Source organism: Oryzias latipes, chromosome 15, assembly GCF_002234675.1.
Source record: "Oryzias latipes chromosome 15, ASM223467v1".
NCBI lineage: Eukaryota > Metazoa > Chordata > Actinopteri > Beloniformes > Adrianichthyidae > Oryzias > Oryzias latipes.
This window is the reverse complement of record NC_019873.2, coordinates 11775-29573: the sequence shown is the minus strand read 5'-3', so window position 1 is coordinate 29573 and position 17799 is coordinate 11775.

The window sequence follows — 17799 nt, the reverse complement described above, 5'->3', positions numbered from 1 at the left end:
GTCGAAGCATGGACTGACACAGCCAACTATGCTCCAGCCCAGATCTGTTCTTTGAGCGAAAGATTCATTGTCATTTCCTGACACCACTTCTCTGGGTAGCAAGGCTTGTGGACAGTTATAGCCTATGAGCAGTCCAACATCACACTCTATCAATGGAGCGAGCTCTTCAGCAAGATGTTCGAGATGTTGCCACGCCCTAGCTGTTTTGGGTGTAGGAATGTGACTCAGGTTAGCAGGAATAAACTCTCTTGAGTAAGTTACTGGGAGAGGGATTCTCTTTGATGAATAGAAGCCTCTAACTTGCAGACCAGTTAATCTATGGCTTGGAATGACTGTGTTTCTTGATGCCAATGTGGATATTTTTATCTGCACTGCCTCTTTGTGTAACTCGAGCATTTCTGCCTTTTCTTGCAAGATAAATGTAGTGTCACTTTGATTGTCTAGGAGTGCATAAACAAGAATTTCACTCTCTGGATCACTTATGGTTGACAACCAAACTGGAACAACTGTAGATGCACATAGACTGCTTACATCTTGCACCACTCGATTTGAAGTTGCGTGGCTTGATGTTTCGTTGATCTGTTCAAACTTGATCCTCTCACTTGATTTTTCCTTTTCCTTTTAGTTCTTACTCTCTTTTTGCTCTGTCTTTCTGTTCGGTTTGTCACGATGTTAATGTAGACATGTTGGGTGTTTTATGTTTGCATGTAACACATACGCTTCTTCCTTCACAGTTCTTTGAATGATGCCCTGTTCTCAAGCATCCAAAACACAGTTTTTTAGTTTTCACAAACTGAACTCTTTCAGAGATTGGCTACTTCATGAACTTCCAACATATTTGAATACCATGATTCAATTTCTCACAGAAAACACCCCCCGAGTGTGTACCTTCTTTGGAAGGCTCCTACAGAAACAAACATCATTCCTCCCACTTGCATTGTGGGCGTACTCACCTGGGAGATCGAGACTCGTGTTCTTCAAGCTCAGGGCGAAGAACCTAATCATCCTCCATGTCCTCCCGGAACCTTTTTCGTAATATACTCTCTAAGGTCTTATGTTTTAACTTGGGGTCAAACCCTTTCGTATCTCTTGCCATGCTGGTGTCCACAGGACTCTCGCCTTGCTGCGCAAACGTTTTTTTCAGGCCATCCATACAAAAGGATGTGCGCGAGTACATCGCAGCCTGTACCACCTGTGCCCGATCCAATTCTTCCAACTCGCCACCCTCTGGGCTAGGGGTGTGTATTGGCAAGAGTCTGGCGATACGATACGTATCCCGATACGTACCCCGCAATACGATAAGAATCCCGATATTTTACCAAAACATATTTTCTTTCTTTCTTTTTTTTTAAATTGACTTTGAAAAAAACTCTACCGGAATTTTAATGTCTTCCACTTTAATACAATGGTCAAATTCAGTTTATTTAATGATCGTAATGTTAAGCACTGTAACTGTATCTCATATATAAGTTGCCTTTACCAAAGCAAATTCATAGTGCTTTTATTTTGGTAAGGTAAAATATGGAAAGGGAACAGTCAACATTGTCTGATTTCCACAACAAAATATTTTTCAGTATAAGAAAAAACAACGAATGAATGTGCCTTAACCAATCAGTTTCTATTGGGGAAATAAAATGCTGTTTGTTTTCAACATTGCTTAATAAAGCTTCTCCAGTACTTTTAAACGGCGCAGGAGCCTGAATGGTGGTTCAAAAATAAAGGGTGGGGGGGACACACTGACTTTTTCCAGAAACAATAAAGTGTGATGATGAAGCAGCATGACAGAATGAAGGAAAGTTGCTTTAATGTGACAAAGGTGCTTTGCTTACATAATATCAGTCTGCTCTGCCTCTGACTGCTGCACCTTTGCAGGCAGGCTTCTTACACAACTGGAAACACTCCTCGCCACGATGTCAGCCTTTTTTCAGAGCGTTGTCCAGATCCTTCTGATCCATCAGGTCGCTGAACTAGAATATATTGCTGGTAGGTTCTGCAGAACTTTGGCCCGCTTTGCTGATAGCCTATGCTAAGCGCATTAGCCTATTAGCCGCTACCGTGCTTCACTCGTATTATCTGAGTCCGCTAAAAAGCACAGCAATCCTCGTTTTTATATGTTGCTGGCAGCAACATGGCTCAGAGTTTCTGTTTGGTTTCCATCCCAAGTAAAAACTAAGTAGTTCTTGTCTCACAACAACAGAACAAGCTGCCTCTGGCTGCAGTCTTCCTGTTGTCTTGTGGGCTGTGGTGCTGCATCTCCTTCGTCTCAGTCGCCCCATAACAAGTTACTCCGATACTCCTGAACAATACATCCTTTAATTTCCACTACAAGTATTGCGTTATTTTTCCGGGTTCCAGCATCCGGGTCTGTTTGTCGCTCCCGCTATCATGACAAGCAGGAGGTTGTCTGGTGAGTCAATCTTTAAATCATGCCTCACCCTCCCATCCTACAACCTGAATCCTGGTGACTCATGCAGGGTGAGTTATTGACTCTGGATCTGATGAAGACCTCATCTCCCAGGAGGTTGTGGACTGAACACCAAGACTGAACATTCCAGTTGAACCTCTCATCCTTACATTACAAATTAATGCTATAAATGGGTGAACAATTCTCAAGTGTTCTGCTAAGACAATACCGGGTAACCTTTGTGCTATCCTAGGCACTTTAACATTGGGAGTTGGGTCATCTAGACCCACTAGACAGTGCACTGAACCTTTTTTCTTCAATAATGTGTGATCTTCACTGGTGTTCATGGATTACATGAAATCTTTCCGACTTTATCCACCTTTGTCATGGTAGGAAGAACACGTCAATGTAAGGGTGGGGTCATCTAAGATAGCACAAGGGTCAAAGTAACTGTGTCCGGTAATCACTCTGAACTCATGTCATTCCTTGTTGTAAAGACAAGAAACCCTTCTATTTTAGGGTTTCCCTGGCTCTGCAAACACTCTCCACACATTGACTGGGTTTCTGGAGGTGTGCTCTCCTGGGGTCCCTTTTGTTTAATAAACTGTAGAAACGCTGCTGCTGTGCGTTTTTGCTTCTCCTCTGATTCACCCTCCAGACCTGAGCAAAGTTCCCTCAGAGTATCATGATTTAGTAGCAGTTTTTTGGAAAGTTCGTGCTAAGTCTCTACCTCCTCACTGCCCGTACGACTGTGCTATCGACCTGCTTCGGCGTACACAACCAATTTAAAGGACATGTATATCCTCTGTCCCCTTTTGAGTGGGATGCTATGGAGCAGTACAAGAGAGTCTACAGGCTGGCATCATCTGTCCCTCCTCTCCTCCTACAGGGGCAGGATTTTTCTTCGTTGGTAAACGTGATGGTGGATTATTACCCTGCATATCCTATTGAATTCTATGCTTTCATGATCCTTTTGATTTTATGTTTACTTTACAATTACCGGTACGAAGCCCATTGAGACAACAGTTGTTGTGATTTTGGGCAATAAAACTAAAACTAAATTAAATTCAATTGAATTGACTAAAGAGGCCTAATCACCATTACTGTGCGTAACACTCATCCCCTGCCACTAATGCATACGGCTTTGATTTATTAAGGGGTGCTAACATTGTCCTTCCTCATAACTCCATCATTTCTGATCACTTTCTTATTACCTTCCAGTTTACATGAGAACATATGAATAAAAACCAGCTTAGAAGAACATTATCTGACTGATCGTTCTGTGTCTGAGTTTCAACTCAAAGTTCAACAAATTCTTAGTAACATGCTTAGCAAATACTCTGAGACCGCCCCCCATAGCTTCAGTCCTAGTATAAACAAGCAGTTTGATAATGATGCTTTGCAAGCCCTCAGGAGGACACTCCATGTTGTTGCAGCCCTGAGACCTAAGTTTGTTAGACAAAACCGAGTAGCAGTGTGGTTCAATGCTGACACTGTTACGGGGAATCTGGATCCAACCAATCATCGAAGGGTTGGCGGTTTGATCCCCGCTTCCCCAAGCCAGCTGTCATTGTGTCCTTGGGCTAGACACTTCACCCTCCCTGCCTCTAGTGCTGCTCCACTGACATGTGAATGTGTATGAATGTCCCGGTATACTGTAGGTACAATAACTGTTTGGCCTACAACTACCATTCGGGGTCGTTCGGGTAGTGCTGACGTCACATTATGTGATTGGCTGTCTGTTGATCTGATAATATCAGATAGTGATTGGCCTGGACAAATTACGATACTACCATAGAAAAAGAAACTATGAAGTCTGTTGCAAATAAACAGAGCTCAGACACAGAGCGAGATTATCCTCTAAACGTGTTTTTATTATTGTTATGATTATTATTATGTGCTTTTGCAGCAGAACGGACTATGGTCAGAACTCTTCTCTGGACTGCACACTATAACAAAGCAGCTTCCCTGCCTGCAAACACAAAGCTACGAGACTCTGGCTGCTCTGCTCAGAGACACGGTTACTCTGTGGAGCAGCAGGTTCATTCTAACAGCCACAGATCTTTTTACAAAGTGGGTTGTGGCAAAATCTCTCCATAAACACTATAAAGAATAATGTCAGACACAACTTAAGAGGGTAAATATCTTTATATTACAAAAGGAAACGTGAAATGAAAATATGTAGAGCCCCAGCAGATTTGTCCAAGTGGGGCTACCGTAGTGTGATGTTATCCTCATTCGAAAGGACCCCGAACGTTAGTTGTAGGCCGAACGGTTATTGTACCTATACCGGTGATGGTCAGAGGGGCCGTAGGCGCAAAGTGGCAGCCACGCCTCTGTCAGCCTGCCCCAGGGCAGCTGAGGCTACAAGTTACCATCACCAAGTATGAAATGAGGAGTGAATAAATAATGGATAAATCGCGCTTTGAGCACCAAGAAAAAGCACAGATAAATCTAATCCATTATTGCTATTGTGTGAAAACAACATTATCTAATAAAGCTGCAAATACATTTCCTAGACAGTCACTGGGGTTATCAACATGACTATTACAATCCCCCATTATCATAATTTGATCAGAATCTAAAACAGTAGTTAAAAATTCTAATTACGGGCTGGGAAGGCCATAGATAATTATGAATAAAACTGCTTTTTGGGTCTTCCTTTTTTTGTCTTTTTCTTTTAAGTTGTTCTGTCCAACATCTGAGCAAACAGATGACAGCCGAAGGCCTTTTGTGTTGGACATGTTTTATTATCACAATAAGAGGTTATATATCTTCAGAAAACAAGAGTGTAAATTTGTATAAACCCCTTTTTGTTTTTTATAATTTTTTTATTTATTTGTTACATTTAGTGTGTGTGGGGAGGGAGAGGGGAATAATGTGAGGGGGGGTGGGGGGTGGAAGAGCATAAAAGGAAGAGAGGTGGAGAATGAAAGATACAAGCGCTGATCTGATTTAACCCTTCTGCTATCCTAGGCACTTTACCATTGGGAGTTGGGTCATCTAGACCCACTAGACAGTGCACTGAACCTTTTTTCTTTAATGATTTGTGATCTTCACTGGTGTCAATGGATTACATGAAATTTTTCATGCTTTATCCACCTTTGTCATGGTAGGAAGAACACATCAATGCAAGGGTGGGGTCATCTAAGATAGCACAAGGGTTAATCTTTGTACGCCGTCATTTAAATCTCCGACTCTGTCTCACTGAACTATAGCGCTCTCTTTTTTTCTCCACGCGTTTCCATTGTGACCCCGGAAATCGGCGATCCATTGAGAATGTCTTTGTGTACTTGCGGTGCACGCTATTTAACCCAGGGTTACCAAGTCGAGCGTCATTACGCTAACTCATATCCGGTCTTTTGGAACCGCCATGCCCAGAGTAAGCAAGTTCAGGCGGATTTCAGCTAGAGTTCAGGGTTAAAGCCAGGGTTGTTTAAACATGCTTCCTGGAATACCCCCGTGCTATCTTTTGATAAACAACAACAAAAATCGATTAGATTTGTTTGCATGTATAGTATGCACCAATCTAGTGACGCTCATTCATAAAAAAAGGAGAGAACGCTGCAGCCTCGTGAGCAGGTGTACTCTATGGACGAAATTCTGGTGGCTAAGCTAGGTCATACGAGCAAGCCTAAATAGACGGATTGCTGCTCTGCTACTGCCTAGTCACACATGGCGGCTAGCTTGGATACCTAACTGGTCAACAATATATGTTCACATTGAGTGCAGTAATAAAATTTAACAAAATAAAAATATTCTCAGAAAAACTTACCGAACAGGCTATCAGTAGAGTCTGGTTCAAAGTGGCTGCTTCCCCCTCTCTTTCCAACGGTCAGAACAGGCGCAACCACATGAGTTGGGGGGGGCGGGGTGCTGCCGCAAAACATGTGCCTATGTCTAAAAAGTTGTATGATGTAATTACAATATATTATACATAAAACTTTAAAACTTACCTTTGTTATTGTTATATAATTTTACTTGGAAAAATAAATTTAATGTTATGTATGATACCCTCCCGTCCCCCCTTTCCCTTTTTAGCTGGTATTCACCAGAGGTAAAAAAAAAAATTTGTACCGGTATGCTCATGATATTTTGGACTTTGAGATAGTACAAATTTTTTTTTCATTTGTTTTACCAGTGCAGGGTGTATTAAGACTTACAAATCTGATTGAACAGCATCTGAAATGGTTTAAGCAATTGTTTCCTTAGAATACTGTAATTCCTGCCTTTTGCATCAAATTCTTTATCTTGGCTCTTTAGACATTTATAAGGTTTGAGACAAAGCACAGTTTTTTATACAATGCTCATCTAAACTAAACTTCAGAAATGTCTGTTAATCCCTTGTCCAACCATAATCAGCTTTTTGAATGCTGTCAAAAGGAAATCAGCACAGAACATCCCATATTTTTTTTACATGAGAAGGAGTTGGGCCCTGTCTCAAAAGTAAGACATTTGGAACACATTACAGGAAAGATTGGAGAGTTTAATGAATGCTTCCACATTCCTCACTGAATATATGACACATGGGGCAGGAAAGAGGGATGAAAGCACAAGAGGTCGAAGCCTTACTAAGTCCCAAGCTAAAGCTAGCTGTGTTTAGCTACGCTTAGAGTAGTGTGGACAGAAAGTGGTTAACACAGTAGTTTACTCACTCGTATACTAAAGATGCTACTAAAAGAAAATGAATGTGAATATTAAACTAGATAACACTTAAGTTGGGTAATAGCAATCAGGCTAATATCAAACAAGAGCAAACAGTCAAACAACTATCAAGCACTGGATTATGCTTATTCAGAAATGATGTCACGCAGTGAAAACAGCTCTGTATCATGGTGCCTCTGTCAGTTCTCCTCCCCCTCCCCCTCTGCTCTGCTCTGGACTCCACCAGCTGTGACCAATCACTTCAATCAAGCTCTGCTCTACTTAAGGAGACCCAGCTCCAGCATTCAACGCCAGTTCGTTGCCCCTTATAGTGACTAAACCTGGTCTAGTCTAAGCTCATGCTTTGTTCTCTTGTGCCTCGAACCCTGCTAATCTTGTTTCCCTGTCTCAGGACCCTCACACCACGAGTGTCACCTGAGTTGAAGTCACCACGAGCAGCTCCAGTCTTCTTGAAGCATCCTGAGTTTGCCACGCCGCGTCAAGACCTCCAGCCACGCCGCGTCAAGATCTCCAGCCACCTCACGCCCACACTCATCCTTCATCAAAAAACCTCAACGGAGAAATAAACCCGACTTACCTATTCATTTACCTGTGTGTTTCCTTCCGGGTTCCAGCGTCTGGATCTGTCTCGTAGCTGAATCATGACAGAATGAACTGGCCATACTCCAGATCCAGCCGACACGGAAGGTCTCCGCTTCACCGTTAGCCAACAAGGAATCACTCTGGGAGGTCAAGCCGACGCTAAATCTCACATGGTTTCTGCACAACAGGACCTCTTTAGACGCCTGGACAGTATGACACAAACTCTCATAGAACAAACAGGACAATTTTCCAATCCCACAGTCACAGCCTCACTCCCACCTTCCGGCAACGCTTCCACTTCCGCTTCCGCCATAGATCCTGAGAACTTCCGCCTACAACCCAACCCTTTCTTCGGCGATGTCGAAGCCTGTGGGGACTTTTTGCTCCAATGTCAGCTCCTGTTTCAACTGGCCCTCAGGTATTATTTTTCCGATCATAGCAAAATCACACTCATAGTTAACTCTCTCAGAAACAAGGCGCTGCAGTGGGCTCAAGCCTTCCTGGCAGCCAACCCCATTTCCCATCTTCCCTTCGACCGCTTCATCAATGAGTTCCGGCTCATATTCGACCAACCTACGAAACAGGAAGAAGCCACATGGCGTTTATTCAGACTGAAACAACACAATCGAACGGTCAGCAATCATGTAATTGATTTCCGGATTTTAGCAGTCAAAGCAGGTTGGTCCAATCCTGCTTTTCGCGGCATATTCTACCAATCATTGCATGATTCCATCAAAGACCACCTCTGTACTCAACCTGAAACTCATTCCTTTGAAGAGCTTGTCTCCGCAGCCCTTCGCTCAGATGCTCGTCTTAGAGAACGTCACAGTGAATGCAATCATCCTCCTCGTAAGGTACCAGTTAAACCTTCACAGTCACCACCTCCTGTTTTTTCTCAAACTTCTCGTAACCTCTCAGATGAATCCATGCAGATTGGGCACTCCAAGCTTGCCGCGGAAGAGCGCCAGAGACGCAGAGAGGAGGTTGCGTGCTTCTATTGCGGCAACCAAGGTCACCAAGTAAATCTCTGTCCACTACATTTAAACTCCCGGACCCCCCGCTAGGTGACAGGGGGACAGGGGGATATTTCTACTGAAGATTTTCTTTACGTCCCTATCAAAATTTGTCACCAGTCAGAGGTTTCTGATTTACTAGCCCTCATTAACTCTGGAGCGGAGCAAGGCTTTATTGAACACAGTCTCGTCTCTCAGCTATCCCTACCCACTGAACCGTTAGAATCACCTCTCCCTTATTACGCATCGCACTAGGCCGGTACTTCTCATCACATCCGGTAATTATAGGGAACTAACTCAATTTTTCGTCACTCAAACCCCTCAGACACCTGTTGTATTGGGGTTTTCCTGGCTCAGGCTACATAACCCCCATTTTGACTGGGCCAATAGCCGCATTGTCAATTGGAGCACTTTCTGTTTGGCTACAGTCCCCCATCCCTTCCGTTCCTCCCACTATCACTGAACCTGCTGAAGACATCAACCTCTCTAAGGTACCCGCCTGTTACCACGATTTAAGAACGGTCTTCAGCAACGTTAAAGCCAGTTCACTACCTCCCCATAGACCTTACGACTGTTTTATTGATTTGCTCGCTGGTGCGATGTTACCCAAAGGTAGACTATTTAACTTGTCCGGTCCCTAGAAAGCTGCTATGGAGAAGTACATCCAGGAGGCACTTTCTTCGGGACACATTCGCCCCTCTTCGTCTCCCGTTGGTGCAGGGTTTTTCTTCGTCCAAAAGAAAGATAAGTCCTTAAGACCCTGCATAGACTATAGAGAACTCAATCAAATTACCATCAAGGACAAATATTCCCTTCCACTGATCAGTTCCGTGTTCAATTCCGTTCAGGAGGTCCGCATCTTCTCCAAATTAGATCTCCGTTATGCTTACCATATGGTCCGTGTTAAAGAGGGGGATGAATGGAAGACCGCCTATAACACCCCCTGAGGGCACTACGAATGCCTGGTCATGCCATTTGGTTTGACCAATGCCCCTGCCGTCTTTCAAAGACTTGTTAACGACGTCCTCAGGGACTTCATCAATAGTTTTGTCTTCATCTACCTCGACGACATTCTGATTTATTCTAAAGATCAGCCCAGCATCAGTCCCATGTACGTCTCATCTTAGAGAGATCATCCGAAAATCAACTCTTCATTAAAGCCAAGAAGTGTGAATTCCATGTGACTACCATTCCATTCCTGGGCTATATTTTTGAGGCAGGTAGCATTCGTCCAGACCCTGCTAAAATAGAAGCAGTCTCTCTGTGGGAACCCCCAGACTCTTGCAAGAAATTACAGCAGTTCTTGGGCTTTGCTAATTTCTATCGCCGGTTTATCAGGAACTATAGCAGCATCACAGCCCCCCTGACTCAACTAACTTCCACCATACAAAGCCTCCAAGACCTCCAAGCCCTACAAATGGAATCCCGAAGACCAAAGGGCTTTTGACACTCTCAAGAACTTGTTCATTTCTGCACCCATCCTCATTTAGCCTGAAATCAACCGACAATTCATCGTGGAGGTGGACGCCTCAGACTCCGGTGTGGGAGCCGTCCTTTCTCAAAGAGAGGAGTCATCCAGCAAAATGAAGCCATGTGCCTTCTTTTCCAGGAAGCTGTCCCCTGCTGAACGTAATTATGACGTTGGCAACCGAGAACTGTTGGCCATCAAGCTTGCTCTGGAGGAGTGGCTGCATTGGCTGGAGGGAGCGGCTAAACCATTCATTGTCTGGACCGACCAAAAATTGGAATATCTCTGCAACGCAAAAAGACTGAACTCCCGTTAACCACACTGGTGCCTGTTTTTTGATCGCTTTAACTTTACAATTACTTACAGACGAGGAAGCTGCAACGTCAAGCCAGATGCACTTTCCCGGAAATTCTGCTCCACTGACACCTCCCCTATTACCACCATTTTTCAACCCACCTGTATTGTGGGCAACCTCACGTGGGGCATTGAGACTCGTGTCATCCAGGCCCAAGGTGAGGAACCCGACCATGAACCATGCCCTAACGGTATCCTCTATGTGCCATCCTCACTCAGGTCCGACGTAATCACCTGGGCCCACCTCTCGAATTGCTTGCCATGTTGGTATCCATCCCACCATTAACCTCATCCGCAAGCAATTTTTTTTTGGCCTTCCATCAATAAGGACGTGCGGGAGTATATCGCAGCCTGTTCCACCTGTGCTCGCTCCAAATCCTCCCACACACCTCCTGCTGGCTACCTTCATCCTCTGCCTACACCCAGCCAGCCCTGGTCCTGCATCGCTGTCGACTTCGTCACCGGATTACCCCTCTCTCAAGGCAACTCAGCCATATTCACTGTCATTGACCGTTTTTCTAAGTGCGCTCACTTCATTCCACTTCCCCGGTTACCAACCGTTACCGAGACCGCCGACATCCTGGTTAATCACGTTTTCTGCCACCATGGCATACCTGCGAACATCGTGTCTGATCGTGGGCCGCAATTCATATCTCAAGTCTGGAAGGCGTTCTGTTCAGCCCTTGGAGCCATGGTCAGTCTCACCTCGGGATACCATCCCCAGTCTAACTGTCAAGCCGAGAGGGCCAACCAGGAGCTGGAAGCCACCCTTCGTTGCCTTGTTTCCTAGAATTCTATGGACTGGTCAAAGTATTTGGTGTGGATCGAATATGCTCACAACTCTCACCCTTCCACTGCCACAGGGATGTCACCTTTTGAAGCCTCCCTCGGGTACTCACCACCTCTGTTTCCTTCCCAGGAACTTGACTTGGCAGTGCCCTCGGTTCAGGACCATCTACAACGGTGCCAGCGCATTTGGCACCAAACCAGGGCTGCTCTCCTCCGCACCAAGGAGAGCAACTGCCGTAATGCCAACCGTCACAGGGTGGTGGGGCCCACTTACCAACCCGGTCAGAGGGTATGGCTCTCCCCCCGTAACATCCTGATTCAGGCCACGTACCGTAAGCTCGCTCACCAATTCATCGGTCCTTACACCATTGAAATAATCATCAACCCCACCTGTGTTTGTCTCCGCATGCCTGCGGCTCTCAAAGTGCATCCCTCATTTCGTGTCTCCCAGATCAAGCCGGTTCAGGACAGGTCATTGTGCCCGCCTTCCACTTCCCCACCACCCGCCTGTATCATCGATGGCGCTCCAGCGTTCACTGTCAGTCGTATCCTGGACGTCCGGCGTCGGGGTCGTGGTCATCAGTTCCTAGTCGACTGGGAGGGTTACAGTCCTGAGGAACGCTCCTGGGTCTCCCGTTCCCTCATTTTGGATCCTACCCTCATCAGCGACTTTAATCGGGCTCATTCTGATCGGGTCAGTTTATGACAGAGTTCTCTTGTGCCTCGAACCCTGCTAATCTTGTTTCCCTGTCTCAGGACCCTCACACCACGAGTGTCACCTGAGTTGAAGTCACCACGAGCAGCTCCAGTCTTCTTGAAGCATCCAGAGCATCAAGACCTCCAGCCACGCCGCGTCAAGATCTCAAGCCACGCCGCGTCAAGACCTCCAGCCAGGCCGCGTCAAGACCTCACGCCACGCCGCGTCAAGATCTCCAGCTACCTCACGCCCACACTCATCCTTCATCAGAAAACTCAATGCAGAAATAAATCCTACTTACCTATTCACTTACCTGTGTGTTTCCTTCTGGGTTCCAGCGTCTGGATCTGTCTCGTAGCTGAATCATGACACTCGGATCATCAAATTTCAGAAATCCACATATTAGGAATGTGGGCGTGGTTGACAAAAAAACCTCCATTGCCTCCCAGGCGACCAAAACATAATAATGGAGCTAAAAAAATCACCTGAAAAGCCACCATTTTGAAAAAAGTCTTATTTTGATGAATTTGTCGTGCAGCTCTGACCAGGGTTGCAGAGGCAAAAGGGGAGAGTTAAGGCCGTGTAGCGCCTGCTCAACCAGTAAGGGCAGGGCGGAGAGGGCGGTTAGCATACGCGGGCACACAACTGATACAGAAGTCTCTGCGTTCTTCTCGCAGCGTAACCCTTGTGCTATCTTAGATGACCCCACCCTTGCATTGACGTGTTCTCCCTACCATGACAAAGGTGGATAAAGGTGGAAAGATTTCACGTAATCCATGGACACCAGTGAGGTTCACAAATCATTGAAGAAAAAAGGTTCAGTGCACTGACTAGTGGGTCTAGATGACCCAACTCCCAATGTTAAAGTGCCTAGGATAGCACAAAGGTTAAAGGCTGTGCTGTTTCCTGTCCATGCTGACACCAGCACAAGTACAATAAAAATAGGGAACAGATGCAGTGTTTTAAAAGGTATTTTTTCTCTTTTTTTAATAACTCAGCAAGCAATCAACCAAGCATAACGCCACCAAGCATTAATTGACAGTGAATATTAAAATGTTTTGATTTCAGTTCTGATTTTTCTGCAGTTTTGATATTTCATGAATCCATTAATATGGTGTCAATTTAATGGCTAAAGAATTGTGCATCAAAACAGTAAAACTGCGCATCAAAACCCCTAATCTGTGAATCAAAATGCAAAAATTGAGAACCAAAACCTATAATTTGCAACCAAAAGCTATAACCCAAAGCACAATCATATTTCTCAGTTGCCGATTTGTTTTCTCGCCATTCTGAAATCCTGTTTATGAGTTGCTGTTTTATTTTGAAAGCGACCAGTCAGTCAAAGGGAGGGGAAGCGGGACATCCCCGACATCCAGAAGCTCATTGGCTACCGAATAACACAGAGTCTTAAGTCAACAGACCAGTTTCAAAGGGTGAGTCTCTCCTGTTTTTCAAGAAGTTTTTCGTGTACTTTATGTAACCAGAGGTCGCCAGCACAGTCAGATGAGGAGCTCCACCAGTAGCTGCTAGTGAAAAAATATGTTAGAAACTAAGATGTTGCATGAAAAACTACCAAAATTGTTCTCCTGTGTTAGCATGCTAGCTAGCTGAATGCTAGCAGAGTTTCCATCTCTCTTCATGACTTTTATGGATTAAACAAAGTCGATTTTTTACGACAGTGTCAGGATCGGCCATGTTAAACCTGGGAATAATGGCCTGTGAATTGTCACTAGGATTAATCAAATATTTTTTTCAAGAAGTACATTTATGTATGTATAACCTTCCTTTAGGGATTACACAGATGGAAACACATTTTTTTGAGGTACCAGAACAAACTTCCCACGTGTGGGATCAATAGTTTTTCTGATTCTGAACTGTATTCAAAAACCATTTTATTCTCAACCTTAAAGATTGCAGGTTCACACAGGAAGGTAACTCTCACAATATACAGCTACTGAGGATCATTTATGGTATACATATATTCTTATTTTAACTTTCTTAAATACATTTTTCTTTGTGTGCAGGATGCTGTGGACATTGATCGGCAGTCTAACTTAAACCAGGCAGAGCAGGAAACCGTTGGAGTTGTTGTTCCCTCTGGCATGTCCTCTCTCCTCTCAGACCTGTCACTATTAAACTCTTCAATTATATTTAATTCAATTCAATTTTATTTGTATAGGCCAAAATCACAACAACAGTTGTCTCGATGGGCTTCGATGGGACTCTTGTGGGACATCGGAAAACCATGGCCAAGATGTTTACATTTTTGTACTGATCTACGCATGGCATCACAGCAGGATGTAACAAAATCTAACAATGTGAGCAGATCTCATCTGCCTTACAAAATACTGCCCAGCTTTAAGAAAATAAATGGCTAATAATCACCACTGGTATTTTGTAAAGCTTCACTTTTTAATGTTTGAACATTATGTGTTTTTTTCAAAAGATGGTTTTGCAAAGATCTTTGAAACACAGAGTCAAGTGCATTAGATTCTGTGAAATTCTGAACCACAATTCAGAGAAATTAAAATAACGGTTTTAAAACTCCTCAAAAGACTTGAGGTGAGCTGATGGAAAAGTCACTGCTTTTGTGCAGGCACTGAAAAATGGGAACCAGACAGTGTGCCTGGGCATATTTTCAATGCAATCATGGTCAAAATGGACAACTATTTTAAATGCTTCTCTTTCAGTTAACAGGAGATGTCTGTGAGCCTGCTAGACAACCTTTGCATCACACCGGGGACGTCTTTGGGGCCTGCATCTGGAAAGAAACAAAAACAGCAAAGTTAATTAACCAAAAAAAGAAGAGAAAATTTAAGATTAAAATTGTTTCCATGACCTTCAAGAAGTTGTAGACATCCACGTCGTAGCTTCCTCAGTATTTCTACCTTTTTTGTTATGCATGCATAACAACGGCCCTTATAGAAAACAACAGACATACAGGAATAGTCCATTTTAAAACCACCACCTAAAAATAACTAATAATTCTATTGATGTTTCATCATTCGGCTTCTCCCATCAGGGGTCGCCACAGCGAAACAAATACTGGAATAATTTTAAGGTGGTTTGGCTCCGCGCATCCAGGAGCAGCTCATACCTTTGGACTTACCTCCGGGTCTGGACTCCCTGATCGGTCTGGCCATCCGAACAGACAACCGGATCCGTGAGCTGGCTTCCCGACGCAGCAGCGGACCCTCAGGGGGCGGGTCTTCTCACGGGGCTGAGTTCACGGACAGGAGGGATTTCCCTCGTTTCACGGCTGATCCGCCACGCTCCTCAGCGGACCGCAGTGACGAACCCATGCAGGTGGGACGTGCGCGACTTACGGCGGAGGAACGACGGCGCCGCCAGCGGGAGGGTTTCTGCTTTTACTGCGGAGAGCATGGTCATTCGGTTTTCTCCTGCCCCATGAAGAACCCTGCGACGGTGATTTACATCACCGCTGCAGACAGACGCACACGGAGCCTCACGCCCCTAGTGGTGACCCACCACGGCGTCACCACAGCTCTCACAGCACTCATAGACTCAGGGGCTGACGTCAGCTTAATGGACTGGAAGCTGGCAGTCGGTTTAGGACTAAAAGCTCATCTCCTAGACAGACCTATCAAGGCCCGTGGTCTTCACGGAAGAGGTCTTTTTAACATCACTCACGTCTCTGAACCTCTCCGACTGTCCATAAATAACCATACTGAATTCATGTCATTTCACCTATTCGAGTGCTCCTCAAGGCAGCTGGTCCTGGGGTATCCTTGGTTGTGTGAGCACAGTCCCCGAGTGGACTGGTCGACGGGGAAAACTCTGGAATGGGGGCCAGATTGTGACAAACACCAAAGTTCAAGTCCCCCAGGTAAACGAAATAACATGAACTATAAACCTGTTCCTGTTCATCCTGCTACAGGTCCAGAGACCCCGGACCTGAAGAAGGTACCTGCGTGTTACCATCATCTCGCGGAGGTCTTCAGTAAGTCCCGGGCTCTGAGTCTTCCACCTCATCGCCCCTACGATTGTGCCATTAACCTGGTTCCAGGTTCCACTATTCCAAAAGGGCGTCTGTATCCAGTCTCAGCTTCTTCAGGCCAAAGTGTTTACCAAACTAGATCTCCGTAATCATCTGGTCAGGATCAGGGAAGGAGACGAGTGGAAGACCGGTTTCAATACACCCAGAGGACATTATGAATACCGGGTCATGCCTTTTGGGCTCACCAATGCTCCCGCCGTGTTCCAGGCCATGATAAATGACGTACTCAGAGACTTCTTGGACCGATTCGTGTACGTCTATTTAGACAACATCCTTATTTACTCCCCCGACCAAGACTCTCACGTCTCCCATGTCTCTGCGGTTCTTCAGCGGCTACTGGAGAACCATCTCTATGTTAAGGCAGAGAAGAGTGAGTTCCATGTCTCCACCGTTGCCTTTCTAGGGTTCATAGTGTCTGCAGGAACAGTGGAGATGGATCCAGCCAAGGTCAGCGCAGTGATGGACTGGCCGTCTCCTGACAGCCGTAAGAAACTCCAGCAGTTTCTGGGGTTTGCGAACTTTTATCGACGCTTTATCCGGGGCTTCAGCTCCATTGCTGCGCCCCTCCATGCCCTCACGTCTCCACGTATGCAGTTCCAATGGACGCCGGCGGCCGAGGCCGCCTTCAGAGCTCTGAAACGCCGCTTCACATCTGCTCCGCTGCTTACCCTGCCTGACCCACACCGGCAGTTCGTGGTGGAGGTGGATGCGTCCAATGAGGGGATCGGAGCCGTCCTGTCCCAACGGTCTGAACAGGATGGGAAGATGCACCCCTGTGCGTTCCTGTCTCGCGTCTCTCATCAGCGGAACGCAATTAAGATATCGACAACCGGGAGTTGCTGGCGGTCAAGGTGGCTCTGGAGGAGTGGCGGCATTGGTTGGAGGGGGCCGAGCACCCCTTCATCGTCTGGACGGACCATAAAAATCTTGAGTATATCCGGAACGCTAAGAGACTTAACGCTCGGCAAGCACGTTGGCGACTGTTCTTTGACCGCTTTTCTTTTACCCTCTCTTACAGGCCGGGGTCCAAGAACGTCAAGCCGGATGCCCTGTCTCGCCGATTCGACCCCGCGCCTGTTGCGAAAGAACCGGAACCTCTCCTTCCGCTGACATGTGTGGTTGGAGCAGTGTCTTGGCAGATAGAATCAGAGGTAAGGCAGGCTAACGGTGGGGTGCTGACGCCCAGTGGGTGCCCGAGGAATCGCCTGTTCGTTCCCCCGAACCTACGCTCAAGGGTGATTCACTGGGCCCACGCCTCACTGCTTTCCTGTCATCCGGGAGTGCGGCGGACTATGCACGCCATCTCCCGGAGGTTCTGGTGGCCATGCATGGAGCAGGAGGTCCGGGAGTACGTTTCCGCTTGTTCAGTCTGTGCTCGGAATAAGTCATCCACCGGACGACGCATGGGACTCCTACAGCCTCTTCCCATCCCTTCCAGACCGTGGGCGGAGGTTTCCATGGACTTTGTCACAGGCCTTCCCCTCTCACGTGGTCACAACACTGTTTTGACAGTTGTGGACCGGTTCTCTAAAATGGTCAGGTTCATCGCCCTGCCTAGACTGCCTTCGGCCAGGGCCACAGCTGACATTTTCCTAAACCAGATCGTGAGGTACCATGGTTTCCCCAAGGACATTGTATCGGACCGGGGTCCGCAGTTTGTGTCCCGGTTCTGGAGGGAGTTCTGTCGGCTCATCGGCGCTAAGGCCAGCCTGACCTCAGGTTACCATTCGGAGTCCAACGGCCAGACTGAACGTCTCAACCAACAGCTGGAAACCGGTCTCCGGTGCTTGGTCTCCCAGAATCCCTCGA